This window comes from Cyprinus carpio, chromosome B2, assembly GCF_018340385.1.
Source record: "Cyprinus carpio isolate SPL01 chromosome B2, ASM1834038v1, whole genome shotgun sequence".
Classification (NCBI taxonomy): domain Eukaryota; kingdom Metazoa; phylum Chordata; class Actinopteri; order Cypriniformes; family Cyprinidae; genus Cyprinus; species Cyprinus carpio.
The window spans coordinates 10,473,162-10,486,534 of NC_056598.1; the positions used below are offsets into that span (position 1 = coordinate 10,473,162).

General features: G+C 34.9%; 1 pseudogene; it reads left to right on the top strand.

The window, feature by feature from the left end:
- Positions 1-13,373, top strand: part of LOC109081733 — a 36,284-nt pseudogene that overhangs the window by 1,126 nt on the left and 21,785 nt on the right.

Consider the following 13,373-nt stretch of genomic DNA (forward strand, 5'->3'; position numbering starts at 1 on the left):
ACCTGAACTGAAAGAGCTTTAATCAGTGTTTGTGTTAAAAGATTGCTGTGGAAAATTAGATGTCTAACAGACATAATAACAGCTCTGTCTGTGACTGCTGTGCTGTTTTGGTCTTGCTGTAGTAGTCATTGCCATGGCTCAAAATAGTTCAGTGGTTCAATGCTAGGCCCATATTTTCCTTTAAAGACTTGTGACCCAATTTCACATGACTAACAAAGTCTCCAAGCAACATTTCACTAAAACAGCTGTTTTCATTAATGAAGACTAGCTGTCTGAAATCTGTGTACAGCTCTACAATGCTAATGATATTCATCTGTCGCTTGAATTTCTGTACACCAGCTCCGCGAGTTTTCATTCAGTTCGATTGTGAGTGTGAAGTATGTGATGTGTTGACAGGTTTGTTGCAGCTTTTTGACCCCTGCACGGGGTTAAGTTGGGGCCATGAACACAAGTAGCCAGATCCGTCTGCTGCTCTGGAAGAACTGGACGCTCCGCAAGAGACAAAAGGTGCAATTAACCCATTCACTGGGACACAAAACAATCATCATCACGGGCTGTAGTTTCTAAAGCCTCAAAACAGCTTATATTTAGAGCGCTCTGTTTATATCATGAGATACAAACCTCAGAAATTTGGTTGCAAGTGCAGGATTTAGGTAATGAGGTATGACATACCATACAAAACCAAATATAAAACTGAAAAGACAGTGTTTTAAAAGTGTATTTTTAAACTTTTTGAGTATTTTTTTTATCTGCTATTGTTTTTTTAACATTAAAGTAACCCTATTATGGGTAATGAAAGGTTCATATTTTGGTTTTGGGAGTCCCCAACAAAAGGTTGATATGCATGCAAGGTCATATTTTTACCCTATTTGCTCAACGACTCCCAAACGATTCATTTAACAAATTCATTTTTCCAAACCCCTCCTTTGCGTGACGCTAATCTGCGGTGATTGGTCGATTGGTCTCATTTTCATTTCATAATGCCTGATAAAGCAGCGTTTGTAAGCACAGTGCTGCTTTGTGTACAGCGTTACCGGGGACACTGCTATTTTCATTCAGGCCAATACAAACAGACCAACAAGTGGGCTACAAACAGACCAACAAATGCCAACGCTAAGTGGTCATGTGGTCATTGATGTCAACATCAAACGTCTTGGGATTCGTTTTAAAAATGACTCGTTTCAATGATTCAGAGTCGACTCTTTTAAATAACTTTATATTCAGTGCACTTTCAGATTTAAAACTTTGCAGGATGTTTTCATTCACTTAGAGCTGTGTTACTCACTGCATGAAAGTTAATTTTAAAAAATCCATAATAGGGGCACTTTAAGGCAACACTTTACAATATGGTTTAATTCTAGGGATGATACATTGATATGTCGGCACCAAATACGTTATTGGCCATGTTTTGTTTTTTTTGTTTTTTTTGTTTTTTTGTTTTAGATTTATCAGCTGATATTGGATATTAAAGTTTAGATTTTGCCTAGTCCAGTTAGACTGTAATCTAACACTCTTTTTTTTTTGCTTGCTAATCTTTCAAAAACAAAATAATTTAATAACGTTGTTTATAAAAGATAAATATTCAGATGTCATACTAAACTTTATAATGCTGATGCTCAAATTAAAAAGAGAATTTAGTATTCAGTGTTTTCAAATTATTACTGACCATAACAAAAAATAAATGTATTATTGTATTATGTATAAATTGTATTATTGCTATTGTACATCCCTATGCAGTTCTTTAAGGTTAATGCATTATTTATGACATAACATGGAACAGTACTTTATTATAGCATTTATTTGGGCCCATACAGACAAATACATTTCCTTTAATTCTGTTATTTATTACAAAAGCTGCCTGTTTTAAAGCATTCTTTTTTATTAATAGAAACTGAGTGTGTTGATAAAACAATAAATGATAGAAATCAATACAATAATCATTGAGAAAGGGGGAAAAACAGGATTCAGTTTACATCTTAATTGTACAATACTTAATTGTATGTTGAGTGAGATACTTTTAGTATATTAATTTTGTACAACTTGAAATGTTATAAATGCATTAACATGTACAGTAGAAATTTACAGTGAACTACATTAAAGGAATAGTTCACCCCAAAATAAAAATCATAATCATGTCATCATTTACTCACCCTCATGTCGTTCTAAACCTGTATAAGTTTCTTTCTTATGTTGAACACAAAAGAAGATATTTTGAAGAACCAAACAGATGTTGGTCCCCATTGAAACACTATGGAAGTCAATGGGGACCATAAACTCTTTCATATTAGCATTCTTCAAAATATCTTCTTTGATGTTCAACATAAGAAAGAAGCTCTTACAGGTTTGGAATGACATGAGGGCGAGTAAATGATGACAAAATGTTCATTTTTGGGTGGACTATCCCTCTAATAAATGCTGTAAAAAAGTACTGTTTATTACTGTTGGTTCGTGATACCTAATGTATGCAACCTATGAAATGTATAAAAGGTTTTCATCATTACTAAATTCCTATGTCCAGATCTGACATGTTTCTGAACAAACCGCTCTCTTGTCACTTGCACACAGATTCGCTTCCTGGTTGAGATTCTGTGGCCTGTGTTTTTATTCATTGGACTTGTGTGGCTACGAAGAGCCAATCCTCTGTATCGCCAACATGAATGTAAGAATACACATTATAGTATCGTTACTTTAGGTTATACAATTTCACACTCTCTCTCAGCTGTTGATAATGATATTCAGAAAAACAACACAGCTTCAAAAGTTCATTAGCGTCTGTGTGAGGTGCCTGAGGACTTACTCATCATATCTGTAAATGCAGGTCATTTTCCCAGCAAGGCTATGCCCTCAACGGGAATCCTGCCTTGGATTCAAGGGATTTTCTGCAATGCTAATAACCCATGTTTTCACCATCAAACTCGAGGAGAGTCGCCTGGGGTCGTTTCCAACTACCACAACTCCATGTGAGTCAGACGCTCCTTCATATCTCAAATCTGAAAGATTTTCCTATCTTGCACATTTCGTGTTGTAGGCGTCCAGAAATATTCCTCTGACACCATTCAGTTTGGAGGAAAAATGACTCTTCCAGTGCAGAGGAGTTTTGCTAGAAACCAACAATTGGGATTGTAAATTTATCTTATCCCATTATAGATTAAAACATTTTCAAGTTCATAATGTAAAATATTGGGAGATGTTTGTTTTTAATGAACTAAGTTAGTTTGAATCCAAGTTCCTGTTTATTGTTGTAGCTCATTTCTTTCAATCCTCTTTAGACTGGCACGGTTTTATCAAGATTCACAGGAGTTGCTGTTCAACGACACTGAGTTCCATCAGCTCGGCCGTCTGTGGCATGAAGCCACCGTCTTGAGCAACTTCATGGAGACGCTGCGCACCAATCCTGCATTGGTGGCAGGTATGTAGGGCAGGGGGAGCGTGTGCTATCTGACCCATTAACCCGGCCCTCAGAGGAACTGATGGGACCTCTTTAATGGATCTGAGTGATGGATGGAGAGAGTGGACATTTCCTCTCTTGTACTTCCACTCCCCTCATACCTGTTTCCTTTTCCTGCTCCCTCCCTGACTAGTCCAGGGCGAACCTAAGTCTATCTAAGTCTATCTTAATATATGGAGAGAATTTTTAGGAAAATGTCTAGTGAAATTGTTATTTTTTTTAAATAGGACACATTCTCATATCAGCATATTTTGTTTGTCCTGTCAAATATACTTCTAGGTGTGTGTTAGGCTTAAAATCGGAGGGAAGTGATTTCCCATGTCATACAGAACCTGTATGACTTTGCTAACCCTAACAATGTAAAATAATTACTGTCATTTTTAGCAAATGACAATTTTTTATCAAACCAAACCAAAACAAACCAAACCAAAATGCTCAGATTTTATTTTAAGGTCCAATTCTCACTATTAACAAACTATTAACTACTAATTTTGCATCAGTAAACTACTAATTTGATACTTATTAATAGTTAGTAATGTAGTTGTTAAGTTTAGATATTGGGTAGGATTAGGGATGTAGAATATTCTCATATAGAATATGTACATAAGTACCAATAAATAACCAATATAATAATAGGCATGCTAAGCAACCAATTAATAGTGAGAATAGGTCCCTATACTGAAGTGTTACCACCAAAAGAAAAGAAAAAACAAAGCAAAGCAAAGCAAAACAAAACAAAACAAAACAAAACAAAACAAAACAACAAAACACAACAAAACACAACAAAACAAAACAAAACAAAACAAAACAAAACAAAACAAAACAACACAAAACAAAACAAAACAAAACAAAACAAAACAAAACAAAACAAAACAAAACAAAACAAAACAAAAAAAACAAAAAGTAAGTCATGCACCACAAAACCTTTTTATGGGAGTATTGATAGAAATGTACAAATTAGGACCAAAATTAGGACCAAAAACCTTTTCAATTGTCATTGCATCATCATTTACACCTTTTTAATGTCATAGTTTAATATTTGTACAATATTTCTTATTGTAAACCAAAATGACAGCCCTGTAGTTTACCTCTGAACACCTTTAACTGGAGCTGGTTAGTTGAATCTAGCAGCACTTTCTCCACACACGACTCTCATGTTGTGACCTTTCAGCACAGAGTCCTGTTGAGCGACAAAGCTTTCAGTGAAGAATTCAGTGATCAAGTGATCCATTCAAGCACTTTGTCAGCACAGTTTGTCCTCTAAATGAATATATGTCAAAGTCATTACACGCTGGTCAGCACACTGCTGCAGTGTTAAGAGTGTTTCATTTAAGAAGGAGTGGAATGCATTCTTCTGTTGTGTCCACAGGCCAGAAAAAGGGAATATTTGTATTTGTTTACTTGCATCTCAAGTAAAGCTTTAAAGGTTTTTTTTTTTTTGATGATTTAAAATAAGTCCAACAAACTTTACAACCATGTGACTTAGACACATAGCAACCAAAACAGCGGTGAGTTTTGCACAGACACATTTTCTTACATGTGACACATTTTTTAACATTTTCTTACATGCTGTTATTTTCCCCTCCACGTCTTTTCCTTTCCTTTGTGCCATCAGGCAAAGGACTGAAGGTAGAGCACATTCTGAAGGACGATGAGGGTCTAACGTCTTTCCTGCTGCGGGACGCTGGGCTTTCAGAGGCTGTGGTGTATGATCTTACAAATGCACAAGTGCGGATGGAGCAAGTACGTTTAGCTTTTTAGACTGCTGCTTTTAAAAAAGCACATTAGCTTCCTTCTCTTGTGAGCCATTTGTTTTCATAAATTCTTTAACAGCTTCCACTGCAAGCAGAATCCTGTCACACAGTCACATCCTCAAACTCTCCTATGGGCATTTTTTAGGTGTTTCCAGCAAGATCTAGTGGATTCATATGGTGTTAACAGTCACTAAGAGTCCTTCCTGAGTTTGTATGTCAGTGTCTTCATGACGTGCGTCTTCTTTTGTTTCACGCTGGCCTCTCACACACAGATTTGTGATTTATGGTGTAGCCCATTGTCTCAGTGATTCAAGCACTCTTAAGTATTCTGCTTTGATCCAACACTTTCCTAAGTGCATCCCAATGTATTGGGAAACACACCATAAATAATGTATAGATATATTTCCAAATGCCTGTTTTTGAATGATTTCTTCAAGACAAATTTAAGACACTTTTTGATGAGTCAGACCAAATCTTAAGCCATCTGAAGATTTTTTTTTTTGTTTGTTTTTGATCTTGTAACTAGTTTCCCAGACAGCAAGCAGTGTGGGTTTAGATCCGAATCTGGGCCAACACTATGCTGCTGTCTGGGTTACTACTCTAAAAAACACTAATGAGATAATATACAACTTTTTTTTTCTTTCAGACAGCAATGAGATTAAATATAGAGCAAATATAACCAAGTAATATATAACCCCAGTAATCTCATATGTCCTCTAGCGTGCCAAAAACATAGGCAAAGTTTCACATTGTGCTCAGATTTACCAAGATGCCAAACTCTGCCGTCAAAAGTCAGAAATCTCAAAGATTATTCATCCAATTCTTCCAAAACATGGACATGCTGAACTACTTCTTCATTAACAATCATCTCCTGTGTTTCCAGTTTGCATATGGAGTCCCAGATCTGACTCTGAAAGAGATCTCCTGCAGTCAGGCTCTTCTGGAGCGATTCCTCATCTTCCCCAGCCGCGGAGGACTGTACGGGGTCCACAATGCCATGTGTGCCCTTTCCCAGCAAAGGCTGCAGAAGATCGAGGACGTGCTGTATGCCAACATAGACTTCTTCAAGCTCTTACGACTGGTCAGTCACAAAGCTTTTACTTTATACATGCTGCTTTGCACAGTTACGCTAATGTTCAGAGGACTGAGATCTTATTCAGTCCCAAAATATGACCAAGTATAATGCTTGAAAAAGCTCATTTCAAAATAATATGGATTGTAAATTTTGTGTACAGTAAATGCAGTGAATGCAACTTTGCAAGGTCGACTGAATAAATCATGAATAATATAAAATACATACCAAAATTCAGCAATCATTCATTGATCATAAAAATAAATTCTATTCTATTTAACTTATATTTAGCAAAACCCTGCTAAATTGTATTAACTAAAAAATAAACTCCTTAATAAATCCTAATTTGTTTCTTATTAATAGTTAGGAAGGTAGTTGTTAAGTTTAGGTATTAGGTAGGACTATGTGCTTTATACATACTAATAAACAGCCAATATGTTTATAATAGGCATGCTAATTAGCAACTAGTTAATATTGAGAAATGGTCCCTACTGTATATTTAAGTGTTACCAAAAATTATAATATAAACTGTTTTATTAATATAAAATGTTTTTGAAGGATCATGTGACAGTATTACTGCTTTTATTGTATATTTGATCAAACTTTTGAATGACAGTGTATATTTTGACAGGATAATTTGACACTAAATTATACTACACTCTAAAAAAAAATAAAGGTGCTTCACGATGCCATAGAAGAACCTTTTTGTCTAAATGGTTCCATAAATTACCTTTAACATCTAAAGAATCTTTTTGTTTCACAAAAGGTTCTTTGTGGCGAAAGAAGGTTCTTCAGATTATAAAAAGGTAAGAAAGAAATTGTTCTTTAAAGAACCTTTTACTGAATGGTTCTTTGTATAACCAAAAATGGCTATTATATAGCGTCGCTGTGAAGAACCTTTTAAGCACCTTTATTTTTAAGAGTGTATCATTATAATAACTTACATTTCTAAATATAATAGAGTAGTTATAAAAATTAGTAGTTAGGCTATTATATGAATTTAATAGATTTAGAACAGTTCAACTGTAGCCTAGTTTTTGATCCAAAAACCAGCTCATAAATTTTTCTTAGATTTTGAAATGTCTCTAAATGGACACTGCCGAGGTCACCACTTTCTATTTTAAAACCAGTACATTTTGTTGCAGAGAAAGTTTAAACATATTTCATACAGATTGGAAATATTTAGCTTAGATTCAACAGTAAATCTTTATGTAGCACACAGTATACAGTAGCTGTACATGTCACATGCTTGGAATTATGGAAAAGCTGTTCTAAACATATCATAAGTGTTGGTGCACTAAACTAAGAATGTGGATCATGAGCCAGACCTACTTACCTGTTGTTAGATTTTAGAAGGCTTATGAATACCACTGCTGAAAGAACACTACTTATCAGCTCTCTCTCTCTCTCTCTGTCTGTGAGGTTTACTCAGGGTTAGATTGAAGCAGATGGTAGAACACTGCTTGGCCTCATTTACTAATGAGATTAAAGAAGACACTCCTTCTGCTGATGAGGACAGCTGAGAAAGCAGTTTCTGTAGTTTTGCTGTCTCTCGTAATGATGTTTATGTTTTGGGAAAAAGTTGCTGCTCATCTCGCATTTCTCTACTTGTGTCTTAGACACCAAATCACTGTACAGTGGTCAAACACAGTCATTAAACATTAGCTTTCATCTGCTTCAGAATTTTATAAGCCCAGTGCTATTAAGTCAACGTGGGACTCTGATCGCAATCTATTTTACTTCTGTAATAGTTCAGACTGAAACAAGATAATCAATAAGAAAACATTTAGGGTGGGAGTTTACTATTTGGGTGTTTGATTGGATGGTGAAAAGTGGACCTTATGTGCCACAATAAATCAAGAACATTGCTCAGAGAGCTTTTTGGCTTAATGTTTGCTGAATGTTATCAATTTGCCTGTAGTGGTGCCAATAGAAAGTCGTTTCAGAGGAAGAGCAAGTTATTATATTTTGATGAATGATTATGAAAACATTTTTCCCTCTTTGGAGCAACATGTACCAATTAATCATTTGCAGTAAAAAGGAACATTTATTTCCCCTCTTTTGTAAAATTTACTTAATTTTTTTTTTTTTTTTTTTTTCAAAGCACTGATTTTCAAAACATTCAAATGTTCAGGGCACTGTGTAGTTTAGAAATTGTGTTTAGCATCCAAAACTAAATCAGTTTTCACAAAAATATTAAACAGCCCAACTGTTTTCAACATTGATAATAATAAGAAATATTTCTTGAGCACCAAATCATCATATTAGAATGTGACACTGAAGACTGGAGTAAAGGCTTCCGGAAATTCAGCTTTGCCATCACAGGGAAAAAAATACATTAAAATTAAAAATCTAAATAAAATTATATAACAATTAAATTGTATAGGAATACATTACATTACATATAAAATAAGTTATTTAAAAAAAAATAATTCAAACAGAAAACAGTTATTTTTCCAATAATATCTCACATTATTTCTATTTTTCTGTAATTTTGATTAAATAAATAAATGCAGCCTTGGTGAGCATAAGAGACTACTTTAAAAAAACATTTAACAGACTTTTTAACAGTAGTGTATATGTACTGTATTTCATTTTTAGTATTTAAATCATGATGTAAAGGTAATACTGTAAAAACATGTTTAGAATTATGTACTCGAATGAAATCAGTATTTGGCTACATTCTATTTCTACTTGGTTTGTGCACATTTGTGGTCATTAATTCATTAATTAATTTTTCTGTTCAGTTGCCCATGGTGCTGGATAGCCACACGGCTGGGATAGACCTGCAGTTCTGGGGTCGAGTGCTTTCAGCATTGTCCGACAAGCTTCAGGAGGTACGGCTCAGTTCCTCTCCCCCTTTTAAGACCCTTATTTTAGCATCCAGGAAGCTCCTCACTTCCCTTCAGCTCTTCAGAAAGCTCCATGAGAGACGTTAGGAAAGTGTGCATGTTACAGATCATTTTTGTCTATCACATCAACCTCAGTTACTTTATTAAATCACCAGAACCCCATTTTGTGTGCTTTATGAGGACAGAAGGTTTTATAAGACCAGTTCATGCATGTGTATCATCATTCCTGTTTCACAAATATGTCGAAAGCGCATTCCACTGAGGTCACATCCTGTAGGTGGAGTACATTTCTTTCCCTTTTGCTCGGGTGACAGAAAGCCTGGCCAACTAATGCTATCAGCCATCACTAAATCCATCTGCGCTCAGTATGAATGTGTATGAATGGGAAGTAGGGAGGTAAAGTGTTAGTTTAGTGGAGGTTGAGCAATGACTCATTCCTCATACTGAAAGCCTCTATGGAAATCTTCATCACTTATCTTGACCTGGTTTGACATATTTTGGCTATCATGGTGTGCATTAGAGTTCATGACCCACTAAAGAGTACTGGATCTCACGTTCACCCCAGTAATAGGGTGGCCTTGTATTTTGAGAGAGCAGTGATTGTTAGGCTTTGTGATTCAGTCTATATGATTTTATTTTTTTTCTGTGAAACACAAAAGAAGATAAGTTTTTGTCTGCACAATGAAAGTCAGTGGGGTTCAAAACAACATTGTATGGACAAAAACATCTTTATTTCTATACAGAGTTGGTCAGTTGTTCATGCACATGGCTTAATTCAAATGGGATTAATTGCAAACCTGGTTCTTACCTTATTTTTACCCCTAGGATGCCAAATTCAGCCACAACTGTGCCTTAGGGTTGATTTAGGGATATCCTCTTCAAGGATGTGTGTTTTTAGGTTGCCACGTGTCATGTATTGAGAATAGTTTCTGGCAGATAAAAAAAGGTAAACCTGGATAGACAGGTTCAGATGAGGCTGGTCAAACAATTTGGTGACGTAAGCATAACTCTTGCCTTAAAAATTTTCTAATTCTAAAATATTGTGGTATTATTCTAAACTGTGCTGTTATTCTAAAATATTAATTATAAAGAATGAATAGGTACACTACCGTCTGTAAAAAAATGTTTTAATGTATTTGAAAAAATTATGTTTTGTCAAAAAATACAGTAAAAGTGCATTTTTTGACATTTTATTACAATTATTATTACAATTATTACAATTTTATAAAAAATTAAAATACTGTTACTTTTAAAAAATTTAATTTATTTTAAATTTTTATTGTTAATGTTGCCAACAATTGTTTTTCTTAGTATTTTCTGGAAACTGTGATACATTTTTACAGTTTATTTTAATGAATAGAAAGTTTAAAATAACAGCATTTATTGTTAAGGAAATATAAATATTTTGTAACATAACTAATTACTTTATTGTCACTTTTGATCAATCTGATGAATAAAATTTCTATAAAATTATTATTATTATTATTATTTTTGAATGGTAGTGTCTATCCGTTATATTTAGCTTTATATTATAAATCTTCTTACGTAAGAGTAGTGTTATCAGTCATAATGGCTTGCATCCTTAAAGAAATAGTTAACACAAATGTTCTCTGAGCATTTATTACTCTCAGATTGTTTAAAACCTGTTTGTTTGTTTAATCTTTGAATAACTAAAGGAGATGTTCAGCAGAAAGTTGCTATTTCCCATCAAATGAATGTAGTTGGTGACTCAAGCTTTAAAAAGTTCTTTAAAGCATCATAAAATTATCATATGATTTGTACTGAAAATCTTGACTTCCTTCAGCTATCATGCCCTGATGCATTTAAGGCCCATACATAAATTAATCTGTACATACTGTAGCTGCTATGTGGAGTTTATTTTTAAAATCAGACTGTAAAAGTTTACATTTACTAAAATGGCCTTCCTCTCACAGCTTGCGGAGAGGCCCAGCTCCCAGGACCTGATGCGGGTCATGTACTCCATCTTCCAGTCCGGGGGTCCCTCGTCCTTCAGTCATCTGATGTCCACTATGTCGGACCTCTTCTGCGGATACCCAGAGAGTGAGATCACCCGGGTCTTCTCCTTTAATTGGTATGAGGACAACAACTACAAGGCTTTCTTAGGCATCAACAGCTCCAGAGGACACGACAGCTACACCTATGACAAGACAGCAAGTAAGAGCTATTGAGCTGTCTGATCTGTTAATTTCACTTTTTTCACTCTTTCACTTTTGCTTTGTTCTAATTTCTCTTTTTCACTTTCTTTTTCTTGCTCTGTTTCTCTTTCACTCTCTCTTTGGACCACAGCTCCTTTTTGTAATGCACTGATGCAGAACCTAGAGTCGAACCCTGTTACGAAAATCATGTGGAATTCAGTGAAGCCTCTGGTGATGGGGAAGATCCTCTTCACCCCAGACTCCCCAGCTGTCAGAAAGATAATAAAAAGTGTAATATACAAATATCCACCTACTTTCATACATGCACTGTCTTGTAACCACTGACAATCAAATCATACACTAAAGTTTGGGGTCGGTAAGATTTTTTTTTGTAAAGAAGTCTCTTATGCTCACCATGCATGCATTTGATCAAAAATACAATTAAAGTTCTAATATTGTAAAATATTATTACAGTTTAAAGTAGCAGTTTTCAGCTCCAGCATTATTTGAGATGATCCAAAGAGCATATTGTGTGCTTCAATTCATTTATGTGTGTCAAGGCTACACTTATATTTTTCCACCTGGATTGTTGTTTTTGTTTTAGTGAGCTTAAACATTGCTGAGTCAGTTGTTTTGTTATTGTGCATCCCTGTAGACAGATTAAGGTGCCCTGTACACATACAGTATGATGCTGACAATCCATATGAATTTGTGTGGGTATGTTTTGCCAGGCCAACATTACTTTTGAGGAGCTAGAGAGGTTGCAGAAAATGGGGAAGGTCTGGGAAGAGGTGGGACCGCAGCTCTGGGAATTCTTTCAGAACAGCGTCCAAATGAACATGATACGGGTAACGTATCTGTTTCTTTTCATCTCATACACACATGCACACACACCTCCCTTTATCCCTTCACATGCCACATTATTCCAATAATCTCCTGAATATACAATCCACTGTCCTCCTTTGGTCTCTGTGTAATCTCTCATGGGATTACGTTGTTATATTTTATTATCTGTCATGATATGTCTTTGTATACACTACAGTTCAAATATTTGGGGTCTGTAAGAATTTTTTGTAAGAAATTAAATTAAGCAAGGATGCATTACATTGATCAAAGGTTACAGTGAAAGTACATTTATAATGTTAAAAAAGATTTCTATTTCAAATGAATGCCGTTCTTTTGAACTTTCTATTAATCAAAGAAAGAAATTTTTTTTTATTGTGGTTTCCACGAAAATGAGCAGCACAACCATTTTCACAACTGTCTCTCTCTTTTTTCAACCCACTGCAGGACACACTTAGAAACCCCACAGTGATGGACTTTTTGGACAGGCGTCTTAAAGAAACACAGTTCTCCACCAAAGACATCCTTAACTTCCTGCACAATGGCCCAAAGCAGGACAGATTTATGAACATGACAAACTTTGACTGGAGAAACGTCTTTAGTCTGGCTGATCAGGCTATTCGGATGTTCAACCGGTACAGTGAGGTAAGGGCAGTCGTCAATTGAATTTAGGTTTAGGGATGAGTTAGTTAGAACTGACAAAAATGGCATTTAGTAAATGTACTCTTTTAAAACACCACACATTTCCTTTAGAACTGAACCTGAAATTTTAGTAGTCTGAATGACATGCAAACATTTTATGCAAACATATCTTGTTTAAAACCAATTTCAGCATTTTAAGCTTGCAAACATTTCCACAAATGAAGTGTGCATTGAAAACCATAAGTATTGTTATTTAGCACTGTAATATATTATTTTGGCACATAACTTTACAGACTCTTTCTGCAGTTGTTCCACCCGTAGGTCTTTCATTAAACTGATTTGTTTAAAAACACTGGAGTAAAACAATCATTCATTCCACAGATTTTACAATAACACTGATTCATTCTGGAACAAAACAAAAATTAATTCAAGAGATTCATTCAAAAACACTGATTCATTTACTCAACAGATTTGTTCAAAATACTGATTCATTCTAGAATTGAACAATTTACTCAAATTTGTTCAAAAACACTGATTCATTCAAGATTAAAACAATAATTTACTCAACAGACTTGTTTAGAAATACTTAGATCAAACCATAATTAA